The sequence below is a fragment of the Antechinus flavipes genome, chromosome 4 (genome assembly GCF_016432865.1).
Source record: "Antechinus flavipes isolate AdamAnt ecotype Samford, QLD, Australia chromosome 4, AdamAnt_v2, whole genome shotgun sequence".
In the NCBI taxonomy this organism is placed as follows: Eukaryota; Metazoa; Chordata; class Mammalia; order Dasyuromorphia; family Dasyuridae; genus Antechinus; species Antechinus flavipes.
In genome coordinates, this window is record NC_067401.1 from 383,963,287 (window position 1) to 383,976,852 (window position 13,566).

The window sequence follows — 13,566 nt, forward strand, 5'->3', positions numbered from 1 at the left end:
TTGTTTAGTTGATTAGACATGTCTTGTTCTTCATGAATCCAGCTGGAGTTTTCTTCACAAAAATACTGAAATAGCTTACTATTTCCTTCTCCAGCTCATTTTACAGATGACAGAATTACATAGTAAGTGTGTGAAGTCAAATTTGAATGCCAAGACTTTAGGTCCCTCATTCTGGCCACTGTAGCACCTGGCTGCAAGAAGGTATTCAAAACTCACATCTCATACCCTAGGTCTTCTTTTTTTTTTCTGAGGCAATTAAGGTTAAGTGACTTGCCCAGGATCACACTGCTAGTAACTATTAAGTGTCTGAGGCTGGATTTGAACTCAGATCCTCCTGACTTCAGGGACAATTCTCTATCTACTGAGCCATCTAGCTGCTCCCTTGGGTCTCCTTCTTAATGTACCAGGGATAGAGGTTGGATTTAGTCCCATGTAGTCCATGTAAACTCTAAGAAATGGCAATTTCCCACTTACAAATAAGATTTCACTCCCAAAGCAAGGCTACATCTCCCTCTAACAATTCTAAGGATTCCCATGAGGAGTCAGGGCTATCTTTCTCTGGTGCCATTGGCTTGAGCCCCCACTGGTGTGCTTCCCCAAAATATCATCAGTTGAGAATAATTATATATATTATATGTATGTATAGATATGTAGTCAGCCAACCTAAAGTAGCTTTTAAAAAAGATTATTTACTAAGATGATGCAGTAAGAATTGTTGGCACAAAACCACCTTCCACCCCCAAAGTCTATGACACATTCTCCCACAAGTGTTTTAAGCACTTAGTTTAACACCTATGATTGATTAATTTTCAGAGATGTTCTCACCTAATTAAGGTTAAAATGAGGTGGGAAGCCACCTTACCCTAATGCCAAAAAAGGATTTTACTAGCAACTAGGAAAAGGAGAAATAAAACTACAGACACTTAACTGGGGCTATCTAACAAGGTAATCTATCCCAGGGGGGCTGCTACTGTTTTGTATTTGTCTTTGCATGTCTGGCACAGTGCTTTGTTTCGTAAGTATATTCTTGACATGAATGGAACTGAATTCCTTATTTATGTCTATACCCTCTATCCATGATTCATAGGGTCAAAGGATCCTAGCTGTGAAGTTGGAAGAGATTTTAGTCCAGCTGCTTTATTTTATAAAAGAGGAAAACAAACTTAGGGAAGTTAAATGACCAACCAAGCTAAGGCAAAATTCATTGTAATTCCCACTATATCAAGATCTTCATTCTGTTGTACTACCCCTAATGTACCACATTAGTAATGAGAGAGCTTTTTAAAAGATATAAGGAGTAAGACTACCTGCCATCTAGGGGAGGGGGTGGAGGGAGAGAAGGGAAAAGATGGAACAGAAGTGAATGCAGGAGATAATGCTGTAAAAAATTATCCATGCATATGTTCTGTCAATAAAAAGTTATAATAATAAAAAATATATGGAGCTCAAAAAATCCCAACAAAAGATATATAGAATATATATGTATAATATAGATACACACATAAATATATATACATATATACACATACATACGCTATATATGTGTGTGTATATGTGTATGTGTGTATATATATATTTATGTGTGTATCTATATTATACATACATACACTATAGACACACACACACACACACACACACACATCCCCATATCCCCATACCCAGGAAAAAATAGTAGAGACTACATTCTCTATATAAGCTATATTTGGGGACTCTTCATTTAACCCTATAGTGCAATTGATGTCCAGATCTGGACTCTGCATGTAGCCAGTTGCCATGTTTTTCTCAGTCAAGAACTCAGCATCTAAGTATCCCTGCCTAGGCTCCCAACCCTGTTCTGCTTTTCTTTTCTATTTCAAAGCTGAGACGCAGCGGGTCACCTTTTCCAGCTGCGGTTGGTTTTACTGGTGGAGATGACAGCGGCTTACAGAAGGGTCCCATCTTTGTAAAAGTATAGTGTGTGCCTATTAGAGAGTGAGTCTGAAGTTCAGCTATGAGTTTTAATGGCCTTCCTGCCACTAAATGTGTGGTGATCTTTAGAATGTGTGAAAGTGCTTTGAAAGCTGAAAAGGGCAGCTTGAAGAAACCAAAACTTGTTTTAACTAAAGCCTAAGTAAAATAGGTTTTTATTTTTTGTTTGTGTGTGTTTTTTTTTTTTACATAGCTGGGTGGCTCAGTGGTTAGAGCTGAATCTACAGTCAAGAGGACCAAGATTCAAATCTGGCCTCAGACTATTACTAGCTGTGTGATTCTGGTCAAGTCACTTTAGCCTGTTTGTCTCAGTTTCCTTATTTGTAAGATTAGTTGGAGAAGGAAATGGCCAACCATTTTAGTATCTTTGCTGAGAGAACCCCATGGACAGTACGGTCCAAGGGGTCAGGAAAAATTAGACAGGACTGGACAACAAGAAGAAAGATACGAGGCAGGAATTCTTGACTATTTTTGCATCATAAATCTTTTGGGCGATCTGATGAAACCTATGGACCCATTCTCAGAATAATGTTTTTAAAATACATGAAATAGAACAGATGGCTCTGTGAGAGCATCAACTTTGGAGTCAGGAGGACCTGAGTTCAAATCTAGGCGAAGATGCTTGATAATGATAAGCTGTATAACACTGGGCAAATTGCTTAATCCTATTGCCTCAAAAAAAAAAAAAAAAAAAAAAGGAAAACAAAAGAAAAATAAAATAAGACACAAAATATAGAGGGCTACAAAGGAAACTAATTATACTGAAGTAATCACAGATGTATTTGTAAGTATATATATGTACATTATGTATAATATGTATATGTGTAATATGTATAACATATACCTATATTACATATATAAATATACACATTATATATGTGTATATGTATACACACATTATATTGTATCTATACATACGCATTACATATGTGCCTATATGTATACACATTATATAGGTCTATGTACACACACATTATGCATTGGTATATACACATCACATGTGTGTACATGTATATGTATACATGTATGCAAACACATATGTTTGAATTGCACACATTAAATATGTGTGTACATACATTATATATACATATACATGTTTGTGTCTGTGTATGTACATATATTATATATGTATAGATATATTGATATACATACATTATATATGCATGTATACATATATGTGTGTGTGTGTATATAGATAAATAGATAGATATACACATTCTATATATGTTTATATACACAAAATTCACATGGTCCAGAAGAATGATTAAGTCTTGCCTCTGTATCTTACTTGCATTGTGAGCCTCAGTTTCCTCATTTGCAAAAGAGACAGTAACACATTGATTGTACTTATTCTCTCCACTAGAGTATAAATTTCTTGAAGAGTAGGGGTTGCTAGGTAGCCTAGCACAGTGTCTGGCACACAGTAGGTCCTTAATAAATATGTGGGTATTGATGATACTTAAAAGCGTATAAGAATAGAATGACAAGGGGTACTTAGAATGCTTGGTCACCACAACCATGATGTAAATGGAAGCTATGATTACACAGCCTGAAATGGAACATATTCCCTATTCCCTGTTCTCTCCCCTCAAGAGCCCAAACAGTGAAAGGAATGGGACGAGTGAGCAGCAAATAAACTATCCTGATAATAATAGTGTCGAGGACTTGTTTAACAGCTCTCGGCTTCGTGGGTAGAGAAATGACTTAAGGGCCACAATCATCTGAGTGTAGGGCCCAGTCTCTGATACAGACAGACTTGGTGACCCTGAACAAATCTCCTATGCAAATACTCAGTGCACCAGGCAGCTTCAAAAACTACCAGCCAAAGAGCAGGTGCCTGTCTGTTTTGATAGGGATCTGGTTTAAAAAATATTTGCGTTTTCCTGAACTTTAGGTATTATTAGATTTGTAATCCACAGCCCTGAATCAAAATCCTAAATTCACATGAACTCGTTCACCAGAAGGCCTCTGACAAATTTCTCCGGCTCATGCTCCCGCCCATTCTCCTGGGAGCATCAGAATGTAGCTTGTGCCTTTCTAAATAAAGGCCCTTTTGGAGACAGATTAGTAGACAGAGTGCTGGGCCTGGAGTCGAGAAAAGCCGAGTTCAGATATGGTCCCAGACACTCGCTAGCTGGGTGACCCTGAGCAAGTCACTTAATCAAGTTTTCCTTAATCCAGTGAAGAAGGAAATGGCCAACCATCCCGGTGTGTCTGCCAAGAAGGGGCCACGTAGAGTCAGATATGAGTGAACAATCAGAAAGGCCCTTAGCTCCTATGCAATCACTCAAGCACTTGAGCCCATAAAGAGCTAAAGACTGTTGCCTCTCCAGTAGGTCTTTGCCTTCCCTAGGTACCCATATTATGCTCCAGACTGTTACCAAGAGGAAAAAACTGGGGGGTCATTGGAGCCTTACCCTTTAGTAAGCCCCAGTTTCCATGGGGACCTACCCAGCGCTGGTGACACACAGTCTCTACAGAGAAATAGTTCCCTGCTATTCCTCTAGTCTATGTCATGACTCCCTGTGATGCTGATCTTTCTTCCCTTTCCTGTCTGCATCTGGCAACAGCTTTCTTTTTCTGCATCTCCATCTGGTGATAGCTTGATCTCTTCCTCTCTCTCTCTCTCTCTCTCTCTCTCTCTCTCCCTCTCTTTTTTTTCACTCTCCCTCCCTCCTTTTCCCCCTTTCTCTGTCTCTCCCCCATCCCCAGTAATATCTCTCCTGACGTTACCAGTGTCTTCTCCCTCAAGAAGAGCTCTAGTCTTCCCTCCTTTTCTGTTTCCATCTGGCACTAGCTCCTCAATGTTTATGGTTCCCTGGGGACTGCTTGATTACCTGTAGTAGGTGAATGACTGCAGTCTTCTTTTTAGGGGAAGGAGGTCTGCCTGTGTGTAACCCTTTGGACATCTCTAATCAATGTATTGATCTTCCTTGCTCCTGCAATTCCAAAATTGGGAACTTGAGTCACTGCCAGAAGAAAGGACCACATCAAAACACATTCATACATTGTCCTAGAGCTCGTACCTTATCAAGGACAAACAAAGGGAAGGGGCTTGCCTGGTTTCTCCCAGGGCATACCTGCTTGGGTACTCCCACTATACCTTATTTGGTCCTCATCACTAGGGAGGCAGGACAGACATTATTATCCTCATCTGCTAGATAAGGACATGGCAAGGTGAAGTGACTTGCCTACAGTGACACATGGAATTAACTGTCAGAGTTGGAACTATAACTTACATCTTTTGGCTTTCTTTCAAACCACTGATTCCTCCAACCCATTTCCTGCTCTGTAATTAATTTCTCTTTTGTTGACTTCAGCTCCCAGATTTTGATCCAGGGGTAAAATACCCACCTCCCTAATATAGGAGTAGAGGAAAGAGCCCTAGTAATTGAAAGTAACAATAATAATGATAACAATAACAATGATAGTAGGTAGCATTTATATAGGGTTTTAAAGTAACAATAATAATGATAGTAGGTAGCCTTTATATAGGGCTTTAAAGTAACAATAATAATGATAGTAGGTAGCATTTATATAGGGCTTTAAAGTAACAATAATAATGATAGTAGGTAGCATTTATATAGGGCTTTAAAGTTTGCAAATTAATTAATTTGGTTGCTAAGTATAGAGACAATTGAAGATTCACTTGAGGTTGTTTTCTCCAAATAGTTAAAACTATCAGACCAGCATCAAGAAAGATACTTGAGTTTTTGTCATCTTATTCCCAGACAGTGAAAATCATTAAAGTTGGCTCTTAATTAGTTTAATTTTCAAGCTTCTAAATATTGATTTAACCTACACTCCTTTGTACTCATTGTAGCCACTGAATTATGCTGTTTGCCTCTTATTGATCACAAATGGAAATATTTCCATCCTTCCTGAACTAAGCAGGGCTAGTTCCAAAGCATTCACTCTGCTGGATGGGAGGTAAGGGGTGGGTTCTGTAAGATTTAGCCAAGTTGAGTCAGAATCTATGACCCTGACTGCTCAGAACCCCTTCCAGTTTTGAGAGATGTCTCTACCTAGAAGAAGAGGTTGTTGTTGTGGGGAAAGGGAGGGCAGCATTGAGGAGGAGGGGAAGGGAGAATTGAGCAAGCTTACACAGCAGACTCAAACCCTGGTGGGAAGAGCAGAAAGATTCCCTGTTAGACCCATGCTTCAAGTCCAGCCAGAAGTAAAGAAGAGGATCACTCCTGGCCAGGATTTGAGATTTGGGTGAATAATGGCCAACTGAAAACCTCCCCCTAACCAGGCTTTCTGAGGGATTGGCAAGCATGGACTTCAAAGGAATCTGGTGTCCTTGGTTTGTCCTAAACAGTGCTAAAAAGAGCCTTTAGAGATCATATAGGCAACCCTTTCATATTATCTAAGTGGTGTTAAATGGAGCTCTGGCACCCCAACCACTCTTCCTCCACTTTGCACTTAACAATAAGGGGCAAACCTTCCTTTCTTCCTTCTTTGCAGAGATTATAATAATAGAACATTGTACATACTATCAGACATAGTATATCAGTTTTACCAAAATCTTTTTTTTCTTCTCTTGATTTTTTTTTTGGTACATGGGATGATAGGAGACTGGAGTAGACAGGGAAAGTGATCAAAATACAAAAGATAATAATTTTTACTTAAAACCACCATAAATGGCTGAGATGGGACCTGTCCTCTACTCTGGAATCTTTAGATGCAAATTGGTCAGGTAATCCCATTTTATAGATGAAGAAACTTTAGCATCACTCAGATAGTTAATGGCAGATCTGAGTCTCAAGTTAGTTTCTCAGGTCCCTACTCAGTGCTCTTTCTACATCATCACCTCCTCCTCTTTGTACCCCAGGGCTTTTTAAGAGCATGGCTTAAGGCTGAAAGGGACTTTAGGTTATGGGGGCCAGCTTCTCAATTTGCATTTGAGGAGTGATTGGTCCATAGTCTAATACCTGTGACTTCTTACTCAAATAAGAGATGGTAGAGCTAGGCTTTCAAACTCTCTCTTTCCCTTTTTCTCTTTGGGATGACTTGGGTTCCTGGTTCTTCTCCCCTTATTTGGGCAGCTTCCTTTAAATGGCAAAACCCAAGGGAAGAAAGCCTTGGGGGAGAGAGATGGCAGCAGTGGTTTTGGAGGTCCTGAATATTTCTGTGGACTGGATTAAGGGCTGGGATGGAGGAGGAGCTGGAAGAGGACGTGGCAAAGACCAAACAAGGCCAGAGCTAGGAGGAAGGAGATGGGGTCTCATGCTGGCAAGAGTGGAGGACTAGGGTTGGCCAGCATTGGACTAGTCTAGCTTGGCCTGGCCTGGGCTGACAGACTGTGCTCACTGCAGCAAGTGGGGGGGGGGGGACCCACAGGCCTCAGCTGCAACCATTTATCTCTCTAGGCCGGCCTTTGAGACAGCTGACAGAGGGAGAAGGCAGCGTGCTAGGCACAGAGACAGAGCCTTCTTCCGCCTCATGATTTATCTCTGAGCTTCATCTGGCAAACCTGCTGATGAAATGAGTCTTCCCTTCTCTCCGCCTCATCAATTTTCATTCTGATTTCATTTTCCCTTTCCGTTAGGAGAGGTTTTGTCTTTCTTCCTGTTTAACTGCTCTGCCTTCCGGCTCCTCTCCTGTCCTGTTGCTGATCCATTTTCTTGTTGTCCCAGGAAACCTATCCTTCCTCATCTTCTCCTTGTCCTGGGTTCCTCAGTTTCCCCATTCTTGTGGATGCCTCTGTTTAATGGACAAACAATTTCCATCCCTCGGACTGCCTACAGTTTAATGCTTCTAAATATTAGGTCAATTTGGAAAGGGAATGAAATTAGAGGAAAAGTAGGAGAAAGAGAGAAAAAAGAAAAGGAGAAAGAAAGGGGGAGGAGGAGGAATAAGAGAAAAAAGAGGAGGAAAAGGTGAAAAAGAGGAAGAAGAGGCAGAGGAGAGAGGAGAAAAAATTAAGAAGAGCAGGAAGGGCAAAGAAAAAGAGGAAGAAGAGTGAGAAGAGGAAAAGAATAAGGAGGAATTGGAGAAAAGAAGGAAGAAGCAGAGAGAGGAGAAGAATGAGCAGGAGAAGGGGAAAGAGAAAGAGAAGGAAAGAAAGAAGAAGAGGAAAGAGAAAAGACAATAATGAGAAGAAGGAATGAGAGAAAAGGAAGAAGAAAAAGCAGATGTGAGAGGAGAATGAGGAGGGGGAAGGGAAAAAAAGAAAAAAGAGGAGGAAGAATGGGAGAAAAGGATAAGGAAAAGGAGAAAAGGAAGAAGATGCAGAGAAGAAAGGAAGAGAAAGAAGAAGAGAAAAGGAGAAAGAAGAGAGAGGAAGAAGAGAAAAATGAGGAGGAGGAAGAGGAGGAGGAGGAGGAGGAGGAGGAGGAGGAGGAGGAAGAAGAAAAACAAAGAGGGAAGAGAAAGGAAAAGAATGAAAGGGAATGAGAGAAAAGGAAGAAAGGAGGAAGAATGAGGGGAAAAGGATGAAAAAAGAAGAAAGGAAAAAGAAGAAAAGGAGGTGAGAGGAGAAGAATGAGGAGGAGGAGGGGAAAAGGAGAAAGAAAGAAAAGGGGAAGGAGGAGGAATGGGGGGAAAGGATGAAAAAAGAAGAAAGGAAAAAGAGGATGCAGAGAAGAAAGGAGGAAGGAAAAAGAGAAGAGGAGAAAGAAGAGGGGGAGGAAAGAAGAGAAGAATGAGGAGGAGAAAGAGGAAAGAAGAGAAAGAGGGAAGAGAAAGGAAAAGAATGAGGAAGGGGAATGAGAGAAAAGGAAGAAAAGGAGAAAGAAGAGGGGAAGGAGAGAGGAGAAGAATAAGGGGAAAGAAGAAGGAGAAGAGGACAGAGTGGAGGAAGAAAAGGAGAAAGAAGAGGAAGAGGAAGAAGAGAAAGGGAGAAGGGAGAGGCAAAAGAGAGAGGAGAAAAAGAGAAAGAAGATGGAGAGGAGAAAGAATGAGAAAGAAGAATAGGCAAAAAAGAGGAGGAAGAGAAAATTTGGATATTGCCTTCCGGACACGTTGTGCCTAAGGGAGTGAGGTAGTGATAGAAGAAGCCACAGGGGAGAAGATAAGAAAGGTCTCATTGCCACTTATCCACTCAGAGCCCTTGTCACAGTGTCCCTCAGGCTTCAGATGTCCCTGTTTCTTCCTCCTCGTTTTCCAGCATCACCCCACAAGTTTCAACTTGGCATGGAGCTTTATGTGCATTGTACTCAGAACCTTTAGTATCACAACTAACCATTCACTGGAATTGGATTTGGGAGTCATTAAGCCTGGGTTCAAATTTCACCTGTGTTATTTATTTCTGTGGCCCTTAGCAAATCATTTTATTTCTTTTTGCCTAAATTTCCTTATCAAATAAGAGGGTTGAACTCAATAAATTCTAAGACAAAGGTTCTTAATCTGGTGGCCACCAAACTTGGTTTTTAAAAAATGTTTTCATGATTTTATTTTAACATGTTTATATTTCAGTATAACCTGTGCCTTTTATTTTATGCATTCAAAAACATTATTGTGAGAAGGGGGACCTTAGGCTTTGCCAGACAGACAAAGGTCTCTGTGACACAGAAATGTTACAGACCCTGCATTCAGCATCTTCCCTCTCTGACTTCCAGGACAGCATCCTGGGCATCCGTTTCCATCGATTTTTTCCTTCTTCCCATAGAGGAGTTGAATAGGGGCAGGTAACTCATGCTTAGATGGGCATTCTTAGCTTACAGGGAAGCTCTCCCAAAGGTCAGTGAGGGAGTGGGAACATAAACCATTTTATCCAAAGGAAGAATAGCTGTGGCCTTAGCCCCTGCTAGTAGAATTAGGAGTCGGAGACCTTCCAGATCACCTTGTCCAGTCATTATACAAATGAGTAAACTGAGGCACATAAAAATGAGGTCATACTCAAGGTTACACAAGTAATAAGTAACAGAGCTGAGATTCAAGTCCATGTCAGGTGCATATGTGTGTGTATTATATATGTAATATAATGTGATATAATATAATAAGCACCTGCTGTGTGCCAGGCACAGTGCTAAAAATATAAAGAAAAACAAAGGATAATCTCTGTTCTCAGGGAGCTCACTTTAATGTAGTCTGACTCCAAATGCAGTGTGCTTCCCACTAGACTAGCCTGCCTGTTTGCTGGCCAGTTCTGCAAAGGAAGACGTGGAACAGTCCCTGGCCCTTTCTGACAAGGAATCTTGGTCCTGGCCCAAACCTGTGATTTCTGCCTTTTTTTCTAAATCTGAGAGATGATTAGCAAATGCCATTGACAGGGAGAAGCAGTAGGATCTGGGACAGCTTTCCCTTCTTTCTTCCCTAAACCAAGCAGGCAAGCTCCCCGGCTTCTGCGGCTTGCGATTGGTGCAGTATAATCAGACAGAAAATGACTTTGTGTGCTACCTATAAGCATCTTCTGCTCCTAATTAAAAAATAATGAGGCAGGCTTGGTGCCAGACAGCAGAGCAGTTTAACTGCTATGCAAGCAAGCCAAGGGTCCCCTGCACAGGGATATTGCAGCATGGGGACAGACCCTACCCCTACATCTCACATCCTAACAGAGCTCCTTCGCTCTTGGATAAAGGGCAATGCTTAGAAATCACTGGGTCCTCTTGTGCCGGAGGCCTAAGTGAAGTAGGGTAGGAAGGAAAGGAAAATTGGCTATTCTCCCAAGGACCTTGCTCCCTGTTACCTGCTAAAGCTCTCAGCATTGCTTCCCGTATTATTATCATTAAATGCCTGATTTTGGGTATCCATGAGACTTGATTCTGTGTTCCAACTGGGAGAGAAGAGCCTGTAAGCAAGAGATTGAACCCATTGGGATCATCCCCACTCCTGGGGTACCCCCAGGTAGAGTTTTTTCAATTCATTGGCAACAGTTCCGATGGATTTGTGATGGATAGAGCCATCTGCATTTGTGGATCACAACATTGTTTGCTTGTTTTTATTTTCTTTCTCATTTGGGTTCCTTTTTGATCGGATTTTTCTTTTCTTTTCTTTTTTGCTGAGGCAATTGGGGTCAAATGACTTGCCTAGGGTCACACAGCTAAGAAGAGTTAAGTGTCTGAGATCAGATTTGAACTCAGGTCCTCCTGACCTCAAGGCCGGTGCTCTATCCAGTGCACTACGTAGCTGCCCCTGATCTGATTTTTCTTGTGCAGCATGATAATTGTGGAAATATGTATAGAAGAATTGTACATGTTTAACATAGATTATTGCTGTCTAAAGGTGGTGAAAGGGAGGGAGGAAAAAATTTGGAGCACAAGGTTTTGCAAGGGTGAATGTATTTTGAAAATAAAAAGCTAAAAAAAAAAAAATTCATTGGCAATTCAGCCACGATTGAGCAAGAACCTTTTAGGTATAAACCATTAGGCTAGTATCTAAGAGGAAAATAAAAATATAGAATAGTCACTCCCCTCAAGATGCTTGCATTCTCTTGGGAGGGTACAATATATGTAGATATACATAGAGAACCTAAATACAGAAATATGAAGTATTTCAAGAAGGTGAGAGAACTATCAACTGAGGAAATCATTTTGTGAAAGGGACTGATTCCCTTAGGGCAGAGGTGGACAGGGAGCCATTCTAGACCCAGGGGACAATAGGAGATTGAATGTTTAACTATAACCCAGAATTCATGAATAATGAGGACTAGGAAATAAGATGGGAAAGGTAGGGAGAGCCATATTAAGGGAGGCTTTAACTGCCAAGCTGAGGATCTTGTATTTTATTCTAGATACAATAAGGAATAACTATATTTCTGAGTAGAACTGTAACATGGTCAGATCTGTGCCTTAGGATAATCCATTTGACAGCTGTGTGAGAGATGGATTGAAGAAGGGAGGAAGCCTAGAACCAGGGAGACCAATTAGAAGCTTATTTCAATGGTCCAGAGAAGAGGTAATGAGGGCTTCAGCTAGGATGGAGGCTTTGTGAGCTGAGAAAAAGCAAGAGAAGAATTTCACATTTCTCAAAGATTAAAACCTGTAGAAGTCCTTAAAATCTTTATGGGGACCCCTATGCCACAGCTTCTATAGAGACACTATCTATACTTTAGCCCTGTCCCCTTTTTCCATATCCAGAATATACAGTATTTTTAACCTAACTTCCAGGGATTCCACTGTTTAAAAGGGAAGATCTGGAGCCCAGAGTAAAGGGAGAAAACCTGAATGCTCCTCCTACGCACATAAGAACTCTGGTCAAGATAGCTGTTAGACTTTTTAGAAAGGGCTCTGTGAGAGATCAAAAGTCTAAAAGGGATCATAAGATATCAAGGTTTGAGCTACTGCCAGAAGAGGAGTTTATCCACCCACTATCCGCAAGCAGGAGGGCATCTAACCTACCACAGAGGAAGAGGGCTGCCCTCTTCAGAATCACCGGAAAACTAGGCCCAAGTCTGGACTAAGGCGCTGAACTGGAACACACAGAGGAATTTCCCAGACACAAGAGCCCCGAACCAAATCGGCCAGAATCGCCAAGAAGGGTTATCGAAGACCCTCATCAACGGAGCCCAGGCCTGGTGTAATTCTGCTCGGAAACCTGCTAAACTAATTGATTTTTCAAGTCCTGAAGTCTAGTGTGGGATTCGGGGAGAACCCTCATTTCAGGACAGGAAGATTGCAGCTCGATGTCCTTGTTATGAGGTGTGATGAAAAGGAAAAAACATTGTGGGTGAGAGGTTAAGGGTTCATAAATCATAGCGTTTCCAAATTGGAAAGGACCTGAGAGATTGCCTGACCCAGCTCCTTTATTTTATCTCTGAAGTGGGAATAATACTACTTATACTCCTACCTCACAGGACTCCTTTTAGGAAAGCATTTTACAAACCTTAAAAAAAAAAAAAAAAAAAAAAGCATTATAGAAATGAACGGTTTTGCTTTTTTTTTGTTGTTCTTTAAATGCCCCATCTTGAATCCAGGACTATGCTGTTCTTCCTTCCACTTCAGTCACTTTTATGGGGTTTTATATTTTATTTTAGAACCCCAGATCCCTCCTTGACATTATCTCCCCACCCCACCCAGTGTGTGTGTGTGTGTGTGTGTGTGTGTGTGTGTGTGTGTGTGAGTCTGTCTCTGTCTCTGTCTTTCTGTTTCTCTGTGTGTCTCTCTGCCTCTTTCCCTTTCTGTTTTTGTCTTTCTCTGTGTCTCTCTCTCCTTCTTTCCCTCCCTCCCTTCCTCTTTCCCTCTCTGTCTCTGTGTGTATATCTCTCTCTTAGTCTCTCTGTCTCTGTTTATCGTTCTTTCCCTCTGTGTGTGTATGTCTTTCTTCCTCTCTCTGTCTTTGTCTCTCTCTCCCTTTCTGTCTTTCTTTCTCTCTGTGTTTCACTCCCTCTTTCCCTTCCTCCCTTCCTCTCCCTCTCTCTGTATTTTTCTCTCTTTCTGTGTGTGTGTGTGTGTGTCTTGGTCTCTGACTGTCTGTCTATCTCCCTCCTTCCTTCCCTCTCCTCTTTCTTCTCTCTTTGTCTCTGTCTCTTTGTCTCTCTGTCTCTGTGTATGTGTATGTATGTGTCTGTCTCTCAGTCTCTCTTTCCCTCTCTATCTGTCCATCTCTCTTTTTCTCTCTCTGTCTCTCTTTCTCTGTGTGTCTCAGTCTGTCTCTGTCTGATTCTGTCTTTGTCTCTGTCTTTCTCTGTCTCTATGTATGTGTGTCTCTCTCTGT

At 41.2% G+C, this 13,566-nt stretch overlaps 1 protein-coding gene across 1 annotated transcript in view; it reads left to right on the forward strand.

Moving 5' to 3' along the window:
• The window catches only part of LRRN2 (leucine rich repeat neuronal 2), a 106,291-nt gene that overhangs the window by 69,507 nt on the left and 23,218 nt on the right, over positions 1-13,566 (forward strand). The window lies entirely within an intron of this gene.